We start from the raw sequence: 18,269 nt of genomic DNA, 5'->3' as shown, positions 1-18,269 counted from the left end.
AAAGGTTATGTGTCACAAGCTGTCCGCTTGCCGAGAAGCTAAACCAATTGCTCAACGGAAGAGGAAGATGGGCACCGAAAGAAAACTGGCTGTTGAAAAGGAAGTTGCCAAATTACTTGAAGCAAAATTCATTCGGGAGATACAATATACAACATGGCTCGCAAACGTGGTTATGGTCAAGAAGGCAAACGGGAAATGACAGATGTGTACGGATTATACTAATCTGAACAAAGCCTGCCCGAAGGATGCCTACCCATTGCCCAATATTGATCGTCTAGTTGATGGTGCCTCTGGGCACAACATGTTGACGTTTCTTGATGCCTATTCCGGGTACAATCAGATTCAAATGCATCCGCACGATGAGGAGAAGACCGTTTTCATCACTGACTCGGCTAACTATTGTTATCGGGTAATGCCATTCGGCTTAAAGAACGCCGGTGCCACATATCAATGACTCATGAACAAGATATTCAAATGTCAAATCGGCAAGAATATGGAAGTTTATGTGGATGATATGGTCGTCAAGTCAAATGACCTCCACAACCATATCACGGACTTGGTCGAGGTATTCCAGCAGCTTCGGCGGTACGATATGAGAATCAATCCTAAAAAATGCATATTCGAAATAGCGGGCGGCAAGTTTCTTGGCTTCATGCTTTCGGCTAGAGGTATCGAAGCCAACCCTGATAAATGCTGAGCGGTGATCTAAATGAGAAGTCCAAAAAATTTAAAAGAGGTATAACGATTGGCCGACAGGCTCACAGCATTGTCAAGATTTCTTCCATGCCTCAAAGGTAGCCAAACCAATCTTGGGTCTTTTGAGAAAAATGAACAAGTTCACAAGGTCGGAAGAATGTGAAGCGGCTTTTTAAACACTGAAACAGCGTCTCGGGACGCCTCCAATCCTCTCAAAGCCCGACCCTCAGTCAGACCTCATTGTTTACATGTGCGTTTCACATGAAGCCATTAGCGCAGTCTTGATCCAAGAAAAAGAAACTCAAGTACCTATCTATTTTATCAGTCGCATGTTGCAGGAATCGGAAAGTAGGTACCAATTGCTGGAAAAGGTGGCACTCGGACTCGTTCACACGGCTCGCAGACTTCGGCAATACTTTCAGGGACACAAGATTGTGGTTCGCATTGATTGTCCGATCGCTAAAGTATTGCGGAAGCCCGAACTGGCAGGGCGAATGATGGCATGGTCTATTGAGCTTTCGGAATTCGACATATCATTCGAACCTAGGGGGCCGATTAAGTCACACTACTGGGCTGAATTCATCAATGAGTTACAGCCTAACGGTCAATTCCAGAGTGATCAATGGACAATGCATGTCGACGGCTCTTCCAACAATACAAGTAGCGGAGCAGGCATCATTCTTGAAGGGCCCATGGGGGTAACCCTTGAACAATCCATGCTTCGAGCCTCTAACAATCAGGTCGAATACGAAGCACTGTTAGCAGGAGTAAGGTTGGTAGGCGACATTGGGGTCCGGAGATTGATTTATTGGACAGACTCACAGATCGTATCGGAACAGGTTAATAATCATTTCCAAGTCAAAGATCCAAATCTACTTCGTTACTATCACATGTTCCATAACATGTGTTCCAACTTCGATGAAGTACAAGTACGACACACGCCAAGGGAAAATAATGAAAGAGCCGATCAACTGGCCCGATTGGTAAGCAGTGCTCGAAAACCAGGCCAGCTCAGAACTACCCTGCACCTCGAGTTACCTACTCCAAGCATAACCTCAACCAAAAGCATGATAGTGGAAGAGACAAGTTCGATAGCATCCAATGCAACATGGATAACAGAACTCCTTGACTTCATTGTACATGGCAAGGAGCCCGCCAAACCCTTGTCTGCTAAAAAACTTCGAACTCAAGCTGCTAGATACTCGGTCATCGGTGGTGAATTGTACAGAAGGGGTTTCTCAACCCCGTTGCTCAAATGCTTAGACTCGGCCCAAGCCGATTATGTATTACGAGAAATTCACCAAGGTATTTGTGGATCACATTCGGGTGGTCAGACTCTCACAGCAAAAGTATTAAGAGCAGGTTATTATTGGCCAACCCTCAAGAGTGACTGTGCGCAGTTCGTAAAGCGATGTGTTCAATGTCAAAAGCATGGTAACCTAATCCATGCCTCGGCTGAGCAACTACATAGCATCAGTTCGCCATGGCCGTTCGCTCTATGGGGGATGGACTTGCTCGGCCCATTCCCTATAGCCAAGGGTCAATGCAAATTCTTGTTGGTAGCAGTTGATTACTTCACGAAATGGATTGAAGCCGAGCCACTTGCCACAATCACAGTAAATAATGTTCAAAAATTTCTCTGGAAGAACATTATTACACGTTTCGGAATACCATACGCCATCATCACTGATAATGGACTCCTGTTTACCGACCAAAAACTCAACAAATTCATGACCGATATGGGGATTTGACACCGATTTAACTCTGTTGAGCACCCACAATCAAATGGGCAAGCCGAAGCAGCTAATAAGGTTATTCTCACCGAACTGAAGAAACGCTTGGGTGATGCCAAAGGAGCTTGGGTTGAAGAATTGTTGGAAGTATTATGGGCTTACCGGTGCACGCCACAGTCAACCACAAGAGAAACACTCTTCTGCTTAACATATGGTACCGATGCCATGATTCTTGTAGAAGTCGGAGAACCTTCATTTCGGCGCACTCATTTCGACGAGAGCTCAAACGAAGACTCTATCCGAGCTAAAATCGATACGGTGGAAGAAACACGTAATCAAGCCCAAGTAGTTGCAGAGGCATGTCGGTAGAGGATGACTCAGAGATTTAACACAACACTAGACAAGAGAGAATTCAAAGAGGGTGACCTTGTATGGAGAGTCCAAGGAACGGCCCGCCAAAATCCACGCGAAGGCAAACTGGCAGCTAATTGGGATGGTCCGTTTCGAATTCGGCACAATCTCCACAACGGAGCATACAAGCTTGAAGAGCTCTCAGGCAAAGTCATTCCATGAACTTGGAACTCGACTCACCTGAAGACGTATTTTAGCTAGAAATTTCTGTAAAGACAAAGAAATCATCAATGTACATGCATGGTGCACTCTTTTCCTTGATCGGTCTTTTCTCCCCTTATAAAAAAGTGAAAAGGGGTTTTGGCCGACAAGGTTTTTAACGAGGCACCCATCAATGAAATGCAATTTTACTCATTATATTCTTTTAAGTCAAATTTATTTAAAAAGAGGCTTCCCTCCCGAGTGACCCCACTCGGCCAAGGATGTGCCTTCGGAATTCGTATAAAGAGGCTTCCCTCCTGAGTGACCCCACTCGGCCAAGGATGTGCCTTCAGAATTCGTATAAAGAGGCTTCCCTCCCGAGTGATCCCACTCGGCCAAGGATGTGCCTTCGGAATTCGTACAAAGAGGCTTCCCTCCCGAGTGATCCCACTCGGCCAAGTGATGGAGGTGAGTAGAAGAAGTGAAACACAAACTCCTTCTAAGCTCCTCCTAGGCTCGGATCTTCTTCAATGGAGATTAAGACACACTTGATGAACACGTAGAGATGAAGAACTCTTGCGGAAATGGAAGAAGGAAGTATCCAAGCTCAAATTCTCAAGGGATTGCACACTTCAAAGTGTAGGAATCTAGGTTTTCCTAATGGTTTTGAAGGCACTCTCTTAAGGTTTTCTCTCTTGGAAACTTCGGTGACTCTTGAGGGAATTAGCTGAAGATTGAATTCAGAAATTCTCATATATTCAAAATTGAATACAAAAATGTGAAAGAACACTTAAGTAAGCACGGTTTTGCACTCTTTGGGCGCCTAAATCAAAAGATGACATGTGGCGCCCAAAATTTGAATTCAAATTTGAAATTTGAATTCAAATTTGAAATTTGAATTCAAATTTGAAATTTGAATTCAAATTTTGGCTCCCATGTGCTACTCCGAAAATTCAGGTACCTAAGGTGCATCTAAGTGTAATTTGGAGTGTCATTTAGGGTTAATTTGAGGTCACATGTTCAGCCACCAAAGGTGCAAAACATGTGACTCAAATGTAACTTAAATGGCTTCCAAATTAAACCTAATTTAACCTAATTAGCCTACTTTAGTATTCCTTGTATTTTCCTATTCTAATGACGTAAATACATTGGTCCAACAAATACAATGGAAAGGAAAAATTACAAGAATGAAAATGAGCCCCATATTGGGTACCAAAAGCCCAAAGGCCCATGAAGCCCAAAACTAGGCCCAACTAGCCTATAACCTAAAATGCTACTCTATATGGTCGAAAATACAAGACCAAAATATATTCAAACTAGGTTAACAAAAATATAATAAGGATGTTAATAACAAGATAGGCCCATGTTGAAACTTGGTTTGGGCCTTCCAAGCCTATAGGGCCCATTGGGCCTGGACTGGCCCAATCTTCCATGTCTAGCCCACTCCTCTTGGATCTTTAAGTATGTCACCTCTTGCACTCCAAAGCATGATTCCATCACCAAGGATGTGCCTTCGGAATTCGTACAAAGAGGCTTCCCTCCCGAGTGACCCCACTCGGCCAAGGATGTGCCTTCGGAATTCGTACAAAGAGGCTTCCCTCCCGAGTGACCCCACTCGGCCAAGGATGTGCCTTCGGAATTCGTACAAAGAGGTTTCCCTCCCGAGTGACCCCACTCGGCCAAGGATGTGCCTTCAGAATTCGTACAAAGAGGCTTCCCTCCCGAGTGATCCCACTCGGCCAAGGATGTGCCTTCGGAATTCGTACAAAGAGGCTTCCCTCCCGAGTGACCCCACTCGGCCAAGGATGTGCCTTCGAAATTCGTACAAACAGGCTCCCCTCCCGAGTGAGCCCCACTCGGTCGAGGATGTGCCATTCAGTTATTGCTTAAAAAGCAATCAATTCCGAATGAGTCCATTCGAATTTAACTCAAAAAGCAAGCAATTCCGAGTCAAACTACTCGGCTGTTGCTCAAAAGCAATCAATTCCGAATGAACCCACTCGGCATTGCTCAAAAATGCAAGGAATCCGAGTCCATTTGATCGATAACTTAGTCAATATGCGTTAGTTATTCCGATTCAACCAAAATTACTTTTCATTAATAAAGGAAATAAGGCTCTATCGGCTAGTAGTACAAACAAAATAAGAAAGCTCTATCGGCCTTTAATACAAAAAGAAGAAGAGAAGTTTCAAACACGATCACTCGTCAGGGTTGGTGGCAGCGTCCTCTTGCGTTTCGGGCTCGTCCTCCTGATCGCGGTTCGGCTCTTCCCGCTTGGTTTCAGCCTCACCGTCCGAAGCGCCCTGAGTCTCCTCCTCTTCGAGGGCATCGTTCGGCTCATCACTATCAGGGACGACCCCCTCGGGCATATCTTTGAAAGACATGAAAGACCCTTGGTAGAAATCTTTTGACATGTCAAATTCAAAGTCCTCTCTAAAATGACCGAAGTGTCGCGCTTGCCGAAGAGCATGGCGAAATTTGGCTTCATGCTGAGCAACGATACGATCCTTGGCTTGCTCTTTTAGCCGCTCCAGCTCGGCCTTTGCCTCTTCCACTCGGCGCTTTTCTTCATTCGCTGCTTTTTGCATGTCCAGTCGAAGAGTGTCGTTGTTGCGCCGCTGCACATCCAACTCGGCCGCAAGCTTTCGAGTCTTAGCCAAAGCTTCCTCGACTGTTGCCATAGCCTCGGCCGTTGCCTTATTGGCCTCCTCAACTCTTTGCCTTAATTGAACCAACTCGCCGATTGGCTCCATGGCGAGGTGGTGCGTGAGTACTAGTGACCGAGACTGCACCTCACAAAAATATTTCCACTTGGCCACAGTATCCAACTGGCCTAAAAACTCGCGACCATGCTCTGAGATGACATCTGGCCAAACCAGCGAGTCGGCAGAAACATCCTCACTCAAGAAGGCCCTGGACATCATCATGGGGGGCACACAAATCACTGTCCCACCCGGGGAGGACGTAGTATGTTTTGATTTCTTGGTCTTCTCCGGCCTCTCCTCGTTGCTCTTTCGCTTCGGGCCCTCCTGAGCAACCTCCTTCCCTTTCTTCCCTCTTCGGTGCTTGCGGTTCGGGGAGGGAACGTTTCGATTATCCTGCACTGGATGGGGAGTTTGGGCAATAGCCGAACTGCCCACAACCCCAGAAGCTTTAGCTTGTTGCACCCGGCCGGCCAGAAGGTCGCGGATGTTAAACTCGTTGGCCCCACTTGCCACCATGATTCCTGCAAAAATAATCAAGTGAACATTAATATGAATTTAGCTTAAGGCCGTAATGGGAAAGTCACATACCGATCAAATCATTCTCCCAATGGGGAGATTCAACTACATTTATTAGTGACCTCGTCGGCAAGCGCCGAGGGAGGCGAAGCAAAAATTGCAAATCCTTCTGCTCTTCGACTGTGAGAAGCTCATCCGGCACCTCATCATAAGGCCGAGGGGCACGTGTCCAATACAGTGGAAACAAACTCCTATCGTCGCCCCCGAAGAAAAATCGACGTCCATTCGGACGAATAGTTACACGGAAGAATCCAGCCTTGAAATTCTTATATGATGAAGTAAAGCTATCTAGAAGTTGCCTAGTCCCCACTTGGTTAAGTGACACCCACTTCGCCAAATCCGATGGCCTAGATGAATAAAAATAAAGAAATAACAAGGGTGAAGGCCGAATGCTTAGGCATCGGCACAGATGCTTAAACCCTTGCAGTTGAGCCTAGCTGTTCGGGTGAAGTTGGGTTGGAGCCACATTCAAAGTCCTCAATACTCCCATGGTAAACTCATCAAACGACAGCTTCACTTTCAAATCTCGCAAAAGGCAGTCGTACATATAAAAGGATTCCATCTTCTCGGCACTCTTGTCCAAACAAACTATGTCAGGGTTCGGGAAGGCATTATTTCGGCAAGCCCGAACCCCAATCGGATATGGCTCCTCCCTGGCATCAAAAGCCAAACACTTTGTATATTCTAGCAAATTCGTAATCATTGTGGCATCTCGGTAACAGGAATAATATGAAGTTACTTCTCCGTTCACCCATTCGTATCCCGGTACTTCGGACGACCCATATTTTTGCCGATTGGAGACGCGTTTAACTCTAATCGGCTCTTCACTTCCACTGGTTGAAGTCTCTTCGGATGTACTCACACTTTCGCTGGACCTTTTGTCCTCATTCGGCGAGGGTATCTCCATACGTGAATGACCCGAAGCCCTAGACGATGACCCCTTGGATGATGATGACCGAGCCCCACTAGCCGAAGAGCTCTCGGAAGAAGCAGCCGTAAAATCAAACTTACTAAATATGAGACGTTGAAACAGTCACTCGGCGTGCGTAGCTGGATCTGAGATTGCTCGAACACAGTTCAACTGAGAGTGATACGCGTGAGTGGCCCTACCACGTCATCACTATATATAGCAAAGGAAAAAGGCGGGAAAATGCAAAAATTTCAAAAGTATAACTGCCTCATCTTCAAGATCCAACGATGGAGATTGTCCTAACCTTTCGACTTCCCACGTACCTTAACTTCACCTCTCTACCCTCGCAAAAGGTACCCCTTTTCCAAGGCTGGGGGGAAAGTGTACTAGTAAGACCATTCGGCCACCAGGTGGCCGATACCCTATCGGCATCCGAACGACTGAACCAGGTGGTCGATTGGGTATCGGCCACCAGATGATCCATAAGCTCAGATCCCTCCTAATCAAAAATTAAGGATTATTCCTAATCAAGAGTTAAGAGCTAATCACACCAATATACCGATTAGAGGCATATTACCTAATACGGTAATCCTGTTGCAGGGCCCATGGGAGTCCAGGCCCATCAATGTCAATATAAATAGCTCATGTCACGAGATAACGTCACTGTTCATTAATTACTATCGATATCTGTGCTTTGTCCTGACTTGAGCGTCGGAGTGCCTTTTGCAGGTACCTCCCACTCACCAGAATATTCGATTGGAGCGCTCGTTCGGTCCTTAGAATACGAAAATATTACTAGTGTACCCTTTCGACAGGTACAATAATAAACTAGATGATAAACCATAGTAGATGATCCTAACACCTTTCTGTTATTTATTTCTTATCCTCAATAGTAAAGAATTAACTTAATAACAAAATACTTTGCTAAATAATTGGAATAAAAGACCTTAAAATTTATTTATTTACGAAATTAGTTGAAATGCAACTTTGTTAGTTAACTTTAAGAAACCAGTCAATTTATAGTATAACTTTTAAAATAGAAAATAAATTTAAAAACTTGAATATATACATATATAATTGAAAATATCTATGAAATTACTTTTATAAAATGGTAAAATTGTATTTAGTGAAAATCTATAAAAATTTTGAAAATTCATACAAACTCATGCTTCTAAAGAACTTTCTATAGAGCTACTTATATGAAACTGAATTGTTGAAGTTCATAACCTTATCAAAATAATTAAATCATTTTACTATTGTTTAGTACATTAGTTAGGTTTCTAGGAAGCCATAAACCATAATTTAATTTGTTCTAGATAATTTATAATAATATTTTGAATATGGTGTTCATCCTTACTTAAAATAATTTTTTTTAAAAATAGTAAATCAGGTTTAGAGGTTATAAAACTCATATGGATGGAAAGCTAATCAAGTCTGGCTTTTGAATATATAAAAATAATTTTGAAACGTATTCGTAGTCTGTACAATTTTTTTTGGTACAGATTCGTAGTCTGTACAATAAATTCATAAATTTCAGGTAGTTCATTTTGAACTTCCATAACTTAAATGCCAAATTATGGACTAATTATTTCCCTTGTATTAAAACCTTTCTAAGTAATTCTAAAGCCTAAATTGAAGTCTTTTGAGTCTAGTTTCAAACAAAACTGGTTTCAAATCATTTGGATATAAGGAGGCAAAAGTTATGGAATTTTTTGTTTCAGTCGTGTTAAATCCAACTCTAGGCCGGTAGATTTATGGTTAAAGCTTTTTAGTCCTACAAAAAAAATGAAATGAACTTTGGAAATTCTAGAAAATTTTTAGTGAGTGTGCCCTTAATTTAGAGCATTTCCTAAATTTTTTTTTAGCAAAATAACATCTAGAATGTTCCTATAAAATTTGGAACAGCAGCAAATCCATGTAGAAAACTAATAAGTAGATTTAACAAAACACATAAGTGATAATAAAGTAAAATAAAAACATAATAAAGAGATGAAGCCTCACCTATAACTTGGTGAGTGAAGGTGATGAGTAATAGGAGGGAGAGGCTTTGGGACTCTTGTATATGGTGGTTGAAGAAGGAAGAAGATAAATTAAAGGAGTTGTTTGATGGTGGAAGGGAATGGTGGGTGATTTATGATGGTGATTAGAAGAAGAAAAAAGAAAAAAAAAATGAGACAAGGAATGGGTTGTACGAGTCTCATAGAGAACAATGAGATTAGGAGAATATGAGACTTTGACGAATATCTATAAAAGAAAACTAAGCTTAGGTGGCAAGAATGATGCAATCATGATTATGTCATAATTGATTTTTGATTAAAATTAATTGGCACATGGTTAAAATGGGGGAGAAAGAGGAGTGGACAACAAACAAAGGACAAAATGGTAATTTCTTAGTTTCTAATGTTTTTGTTAAAACTTTGTGGAATTGTCATTTAGATATAAAAATGAAGTTTTATAATATAATCACTACAAGAAATGTTACATATAGTGACATACAAAAGTGCCATTATAGATACAACATATGTAGGTATATATCTATTTGACATATAGTTACACATAATTTTAGTATTGATTTTGAATGAGATTTAACAACATATTTTGTGTGTCACTATAATCTATACCCACACTTTTTAATAATATACCAACATGTATTGTAGTTATTATGTGGGCAAAAGTAATTTTTAGTAACATATATAGTGTTACTGTAGGGTGTGTGTCACTATATAACAATTTTGTTGTAGTAAATTTTTTATAATAATTTTTAAATTTCTACTAATTATTTTAGTATTTCAGAGTTAAAACTTCATATAAATTTTGTTTTAATCCAATAAAACACATTTTTGTTTCAAAATTATATTTTTGTATATTTCATCTAAAAAGAATCTGACATGGCTTATTCTATTGAATATGAAGACTAAACTTTTATTGGTTAACCATGGTAGGTAAATAGGAGCATTTTGATAATTTTTTCCAAAAATTTATAAATATCTAGGAAAATTTTACAAAATTATTTTTTCTCATGCTAGTTCTTATCATATAGAGAAAGAGGGCCAAAATTGTTACTTTTACAATTTTCTTACCTCCAACTCTGAATAATTATTAAAATTTAGGATTCAGTAAAACTTAAAATTTAGAACACAATGGTATGGATTAGAATTTTGAGACTCCTTTTAAATTTTCTAGTATTAAATATGAAAATAGAAGTAAAACAAGTGTTAAAAATAATTGGGATGTTACTTATGTTGTCAAAATAGGATTGGATCAGTCAAATTAATTGGTCTAACAGAAAATTGGTCTGAAAAAACTACAAAATTGAAATGAAAAAGAATGGTCAAAAACTAGATAATTGATCAAGAATCGGTCTTAAAAATCGAGTAGAATTGGTCCTTTTAATTTTTTTTAATTTTCTAAGATTATTTAAAATACTTTTGTAATAAATAAATATATTTAATAAAAATTATAAATTAGAATAGTTTATGTTATCTATTATTTTTAATATTTTTTTATAAAGATATAATTTATAATTTTATAATTTTTTATCATGATATTTTATATTTCATATTATATTAATTTGAGATTTTTCTACTCTAAATATAAAATTGTTAATATACATTATTATATTTTATTAAAATTTAAACTTAAATATTATATTTAAACTTTACATACACTAAAAAATAAAAATATATATAATGATATTTTTATTTTAATCTTAGTATTATAAAGTTATGATATCATGTTTATGTAATATTATTTTATTAATACTTTCATAGTAAAATCATTAAATTTAAAACATGTACTTTGATGGTTCGATGACCATTTCGATTTGGGTATTACACATACACATTTCTCATCGTTTACATTTGTCCTGTGTATCGATTTGATGATCATCCTTGAATATGAATTTTGAATGTACTAACAGTATACATTTATGATGAGAGATTGTGAATGGTACTAATAAAGATAACGAAGATAAGATGGTAACCACGATGAAAATGTCAACAAAGATACAATGATTCTTTTGGTAGTAAATAGGTATTAACAAAATACAAAGGCTATAGCTTTTTCTTGTAATATTTATTGTCTTACTAGGAAAGGACGAGAAGTGACAGGTATATTAAGTATAGGTCATCTTTTCTTCTAACAGATGCTCCAAATTCCTCAGTCATGTCCAATTCCTCACTTTTCATTCCATTTGGAAACTTCCAATCAAAGTGATACAATAAAAGTGCAAGTGCCAGCTCAACATTTACTGAAGCCAAGGTGATGATGTCTGGGCATATTCTTCTTCCAGCACCAAATGGAATGTACTCAAAATTATACCCTTTGTAGTCAATAGAGTTATCAATGAATCTCTCTGGATAAAACCTTTTTGGTTCTGTCCAGTAGTTTGGAACTCTTCAAATTGCCCAAGCATTCACAATTACCTTGCTTTTGACTGGTATATGATGGTATCCATCAATCTCAAATGTTTGTCCACATTCTCTTGGAAGTAAAATAGGACCTGGAGGGTGTAGCCTTAAGGTTTCTTTGACAATTGATTTCAAATATTTGAGTTCATTGATGCAAATTTCATCAACCCTTCCTTTCATATCGAATACTTCTCTCACCTCAACTTTGTGCTTTCTTCATTACTCTTGGATCCCTTATTAACTATGCCATTGCCCAATTTATGGTAGATGCAGTTGTCTCACCTCCAGCACCAAAGACGTCCTAAAAAGTAATTGACTCTATATCCAAAAAGATAGTCATGGATTTGACTTTTCTAATGTTGAGAAATGTATTTTAGAGTATAAAGTGAACTATTAAATGGAAGATAAATTGTTTGCATTGTTAATGCACACATGTATAATAAACAAAGAAATTTTCAAATCTATAAACAATTGATTTTTACATTGTAGTAGTTTTAACTTTGAACTAATAAGTAGTCAAACTAAAAAACCACGTGTAGAAGGCATTCAATAATACCACACAAAAATGATCACATGCATATTGCACAAATTTGAAGTGTTCATATGTGGGATATATTCTGGCGTAAGTTTTAAGCATTTGTCTAATAAAGAGTTAGATTATCTTCACAAAAGAAAGGATTTACAAGATCTTATTATTCTTACCAGGATTATAGCCTTGTTGTGTTCATTGATGATGTCTCCTAGTATCCGATCCATTTGTCGATGCAGCCTCTCTAGCTTAGGCCTTAAACCACTAACAACTTGAAGCCATTTAGCAGAAGGAAACAAATCGCCTATGCAAAAACCTGATCCAATTGTTACACCTTCTTTTACCAGTGATATGAATTCTTCTTTGTCTTTGCATTCTATGCCAAACGCAGCTCTTGAAATGATATTGTTTATTGATAAAAGCACTGCTTCAGTGAGGTTGATAGGAGAGCCTCTATGTGAATCAGTCATTTTGATGAGATTGGTGAGCTCTTCTTCTCTAAGTACATGACAACAAGAGTCTAGCAAGGGGTTCTAAAAGTACTCATAAAAGTGAAGGATTTGGGTTGAGGTTTATAGATTGTTTGTCTCTTCATATAGTGGTTATTATGCTGCTATAGAAAGAATCTTTCGGTGTATTTTGGTTTACATAAATGTTCACAAACTAGTTTTATTTTTTTTTAATCAATACTAATTACAATGACAAAAATATAAAGTTGAAACATAAGTCATTTTACATATTATTTTGACTCTCACTACTAGATTGATTTTAGTTATTCTCTACGAACTAGTTTTTCATATAAAAAATTATATAATTAGATTTTTTCAATGACTCAAAATTCACTATAATTTTTTAATATGAAATTAGGATTAATATATATTACATCTTGTTATTAACTATCTAGGCGGATGGTTAAAATTATTTGACATAATGCATGTTTTAAGTCGGTAGTCTATCATATGTATAAAATTCATTTATTCAATTATAGTTTATGCTAAATTTAAAGGAAGATAATTTGAAGTTTAAATATATTTCTAATCTTGTAAATTCAGTAACTTTATATTTTAGATCATATAATTATATTTTGTTATATATATATATATATATATATATATATAATATTTTCATTCCTTTCAAATCTAATTAAATTATTTTAAACTTAATTTTCATTTTAAGTTAGACATATAATATTTATTTTAAAGATTTATTAAAATTGTAATATTTAGCAAGATTTTCACAATAACTCAAAAGGAAAGAGATGTAAATGGTTATTATAATGTTTATTTTATTTTACTTTTTTTTAGAATATTTAATTTTTTTAATTAGATTTTCGCAATAGTCAAAGATGAAGAAAATGTAAGTGATTATTTTTATCAATCTTATTTATAAATTATTTTTTATTATTATTTTAATAAGTTTTTATAATAAATAAAAGGGAGAAGATCAAAATTATTATTGTAGTTCAAGTAATTGAGAATTTTTGAACCCTCAAATTTTAATTAAAAAAAATTTTGATCTCTTAAGTATCGTAATTATATCATTTTAGTTTCTTTCATTAAAAATCTAATAATTTTAAAATTATACATTTGTTCACTTATTAAAGTTAACATATATTAAATTTTTTTTAATATATCAACTGATATATATTTATTATATTAAATAAATATTATTAGTATTATAATATTACTGATAAATTAATATTAATAATAATAATATTATATTTATAAATAAATTAATAATTTCATAAATATAAATTAGTATATATTAATGTATTTTTTTAAAATATAAATATATTAAATAAGATATATAAAATAGAAAAAAATTAATTAGGAACATACTAATTATTAATTTTTAATGGTTGGACTAAATTTTACAATTGCAATACATAAATAAAATCGCTCAATTAAAATTTGAAAGATCAAAATTACACAACATATTTGAAAACTTGCATAATTACAACACTTGAAGGACAAAAATACAGTTCTAACATATTTCATTATTTTGATAAGATTTCACAATAATGAAAAGAGCCAAATTATTATTACTAAAAATTTTATTTATAAATTATTATTAAAAATATTTAATATTTCGATAAGAAAATCCAAATGGTTATTGCTAAAAATCTGAAGATTTCAATGCAACTAAATAAGAAGATATATCACTTCTAACATATAATTGTGTGTTAATAAATAAATAGCTTAAATGTGGTTTTTTTTTTTTTTTGCAAAATAAGTATGTTTTAATTTTGCTCTTTATAATTTTGTTTAATCTTTTTAAAATTTGAAATTATTATTTTTAGTCTCTACTATTATGTAATTCATTTAAATTACTTATTTATTTATTTATTATAAGGTTAAGTACTCATTGTAGGTGATACCATAATTATCTATGATATTATGTCAATATGTGATACTTTTAAAAGATTATAAAGTTTTGAAATAAAATTTTATTTATTTACCTTAAAATAATCGTTGGGAAAAATAAAATAGTAACTTTAAATTTTAGAGAGATAAAAGTTAAAAAAAATTCATAGAAATCAAAACTAGTCTTTTTTTTTTTCATTTTATAAGGATCAAGAATAATATTTATAAATTTTAAATCATATTTTATCAATCTTATATGCATCCATTCTTTATTTTTGGATTACGTATAATATTCTATATTTTTATGAAAATTTTTATTATTCTATAATTTTAAAAATAATAATTTCTCAATTTATCTTAACTCTGTTTTGAAATCGATATATTTTTTAAATTATAACACATATGACATTTAAGAAATAATTTGAAAGTTAAAATTAAGTAAAAATTATTAAATTTCATTCAATTATTGACTCTTGTATTAATAATTTATTCTCTCATAACAATATATAAATAATATTATCTTATATGAGTAATTATATGTATTACTTAAATAAATAAATAAGACTAATATTTACTTAAAAACTGAAAGAAAAAAAAAATGTACGTGTCATTTATGATAGAAGGCCTGAGCAGTTTTCCTATATTTTTTTTTTAATTTTTTTATAATAGAGTTTCTGCTGACTTAAAGTCTATCTTTTATGTCAGTAAAATAGGGTAACCAGCCATGCAAATGGGCCAGGTTAAGCTTCCGGCCCAACATTCGTCAGCATTCTCCTCATTTTTTTTAATATCTTTTATTTTACATTACAATTTTTAGACAATTTTAAAAGGGCCAGATTTTATTTTATATATATATATATATATATATATATATAATTTTAAATTTAAATTTTTAATATTTTTTATTATCTTCACTTTTTATTTGCATTTGAAATGTTTGGAGTCGAGTGTTGACGGTTTAACAACAATTGATACATTGTTAAATAGAAAAGACTTTTGATATTTATCTTTCTATCTAACTATTTAATTAAATACATATATAAATTAGATTTGAAATAGTATAAATTGTTGATGGATATTTAAGTTTTATAACAGTTGTCAAATTTAATGACATTTAATGGACCTAATATATTTAATAAAGACATAAACTACTAATATTAATGTTATTTATTATACAATTTTAATAACTAAAAATAAATTTTTATAATTATAATAAAAAATACTAGCATTAAATATTATATTAAGATTTTATGCTCAAAATATAGTTTTTAAGAATTATTTTCATTAAGACATTATATTATTTTATAATCTTAAATCATAATAATTATTAGAATATAAAATTTCAACAAAGTCCATATACCCTTAAATTATTGAGTGCGGAAAACAAAGCATAAAATTAGGCATCACACACAATAGGTTTTGCAAGAGGCCAAGAGTAACCTTCTCATGGCTCTCAAATGAGAAATTTTCGAGGACAACTGAATCTCTGTTTTGTGATTCTCCTGCCATCGATGTTAGTTTTACGTCAACCAAAATAAACGTTGAACTATATATTTTGTAATACACTTTAGCATATAATGATAAGAGCTTCTTGTAGAACATTTTAATGATTGTAAAATTGATGTAGTTGTTTAGTTTATTTTTAAAAAAATTGTTATTTGTAATGAAAACTAAACTTTCAATAAATATTATATAATGTTATTTTTCCTTTTTCTTAGCCATATTTGTTATCATAAATATACTAGGTAATTAAATTTAAAGAAATATTAGCGATACTTTCTTATTAATATTTCTTTTGATTATTAATTAAAAATTATTAAATTTCTTTTAACATCGAGGCACAATGTCTCTTTTTCTCAAATTATATGTATTTATATGTGTTGAGAGAGATTTATGTACTTCAAGAGTAACTTTTACCAGAGTTACTCCACTCAAATCCACTTAATAACTTATAGTTTACATTGAAATTCAATGATGCAATTATTAAATTAAAAATATTGTATTATCCAAATTTAGGTAAACCAAGCTGAGGTCACTTCGGACGAGCAAGCCTCGCTAACTCACCTTGATAAATCTAGAATGTAACCTAGACACTAGTGAAGGAATAATCCCCACATCATATCTCTAGGAGTTCTAGAATATGTTAAAGAGTAACACGTTAGGGATAATATCTCCACCCATTAAACACCACACACAATCATAAGAATGTACCCACAAATACATGCAAGATTATCTCCTAAAATCATGCAACAGTATGAACCACCTATATATATGTGACATCAGTTATCACTCCAACTCTAATCTTATTCTTAACTTAGATTCTCCTCTAACATGAACAAGTTTTTAATGAATAAATCAAGTTTATAAATATTTATAAAATTTTAAAAATTATTTGATATTTTGTTACATTAATTCAAATTAATATATATTGATAAAAACATATTATATATTAATTTAAATTTATATAACAAAGTATTATATAGTTTTCAAACTTTGCAAAAACGTTATATACATCATCTACATAAATATTTGTATAATGAGAAAGACATGATGAAGAAATAAATAAATAAATAAAAAGACGCACATGTATGAAGCAATCTAGGAAGACATAGACAAGAAAAATGGTCACCACACAATGGACACCTAATATAACGCCTCATTTTTCATAAAATATAATATAAGTATTTTATTAATAATTTTGATATTTTATTTTATTAATAAGGGTTATTAAATATATATATTTTAATTATGTAATATACTTTAGAATATATTATATAATATTTTATTAAAGAATAGTATAATATTTTATTAAAAATGGAAAGGATTTTTGGGATAACTATGGTTAGTATGTTTTAACTAGAGGGTTAAAGGAAGGTTAGTTTTTTTTTAAAAGGAGTTTTCTAATCAAACCCTTTTAATGCTTCTATTTTCACGTACACGCTTCAGAGTTCGGAGAATAGGAGTAGGAATGAAATCACTCCAGAGCCGTGCACCCATTATCTAGAGCTTATCCAAGTAAAGGGGAGTGTGAAACTTTGCTTTGAGTGTAAGTTTGTATGCTTGGTAGTGTGATTGGTCTCCAATCTTGTATTTGTGCCCTTGTTGTATGCTCATGTATGAGCGATTTTTCCCAATTGTGTCTGTTTCACTTTTTGTTCTTCTTATATGTAATTAATTGTATGAATTGCTTGAATGGAAGATTGATTTCATGTTTTGAGATTATAATTGTATGATTTGATATCTCTATGGGTTTCTTGGAAAATCCTAAGGAAATGCATTGGTGATTGTATAAGGAGATTAATTGGGTATGTAGTTATATGTATAAATTGTGCCTTTTAGAAGTGTAATGTAACCTATAGAGAGTTTTTATTAATTGGATTTAGAAAAAAAAAAGTTTGGGTGTGAGTTGTGTCAGATTTTAAAAATTCTAGTATGAACATACTTAGGTATTTATTTGATTTCTCTGCATATGATTAATGAAATTGAGTTCTTATCGTTGGATTAGAAAGTAGACATTTAGAGCTATAGTTTAGATTCAAGAATCGCATGAAAATGTTAAGGAATGACCAAGTTATGTGAGTCAAAAGATGAATCTCATATTTTGTGCATGAAATATAACGTGCGTACATTGTAAGCTTTTCAAGTAGACTTAAATAACAGAATTAGGTTTTTTGATCTTCATAAAAATTGTAGCCTTGGATGTTAGATTTCAAATGTCATTTTAATCACCTAAAAAGTAGGTTTATAACTCAAATTATGGTCAAATTAGTGAGTAAAGGTTAGACTGTCAGATTTA

The 18,269-nt window shown here is 33.8% G+C and overlaps 1 pseudogene; it reads right to left on the bottom strand.

Moving 5' to 3' along the window:
• Positions 1-9,797: 9,797 nt before the first annotated feature.
• LOC145953057 (cytochrome P450 71D9 pseudogene) lies at positions 9,798-12,277 on the bottom strand (annotated as a pseudogene).
• Between the last annotated feature and the right edge of the window lie 5,992 nt (positions 12,278-18,269).

Source organism: Cajanus cajan, chromosome 11, assembly GCF_000230855.2.
Source record: "Cajanus cajan strain Asha chromosome 11, NIPB_CcT2T_4, whole genome shotgun sequence".
Lineage (NCBI taxonomy): Eukaryota > Viridiplantae > Streptophyta > Magnoliopsida > Fabales > Fabaceae > Cajanus > Cajanus cajan.
The sequence above is the reverse complement of the archived record's forward strand: the minus strand, read 5'-3'. Positions and strand labels throughout refer to the sequence as shown.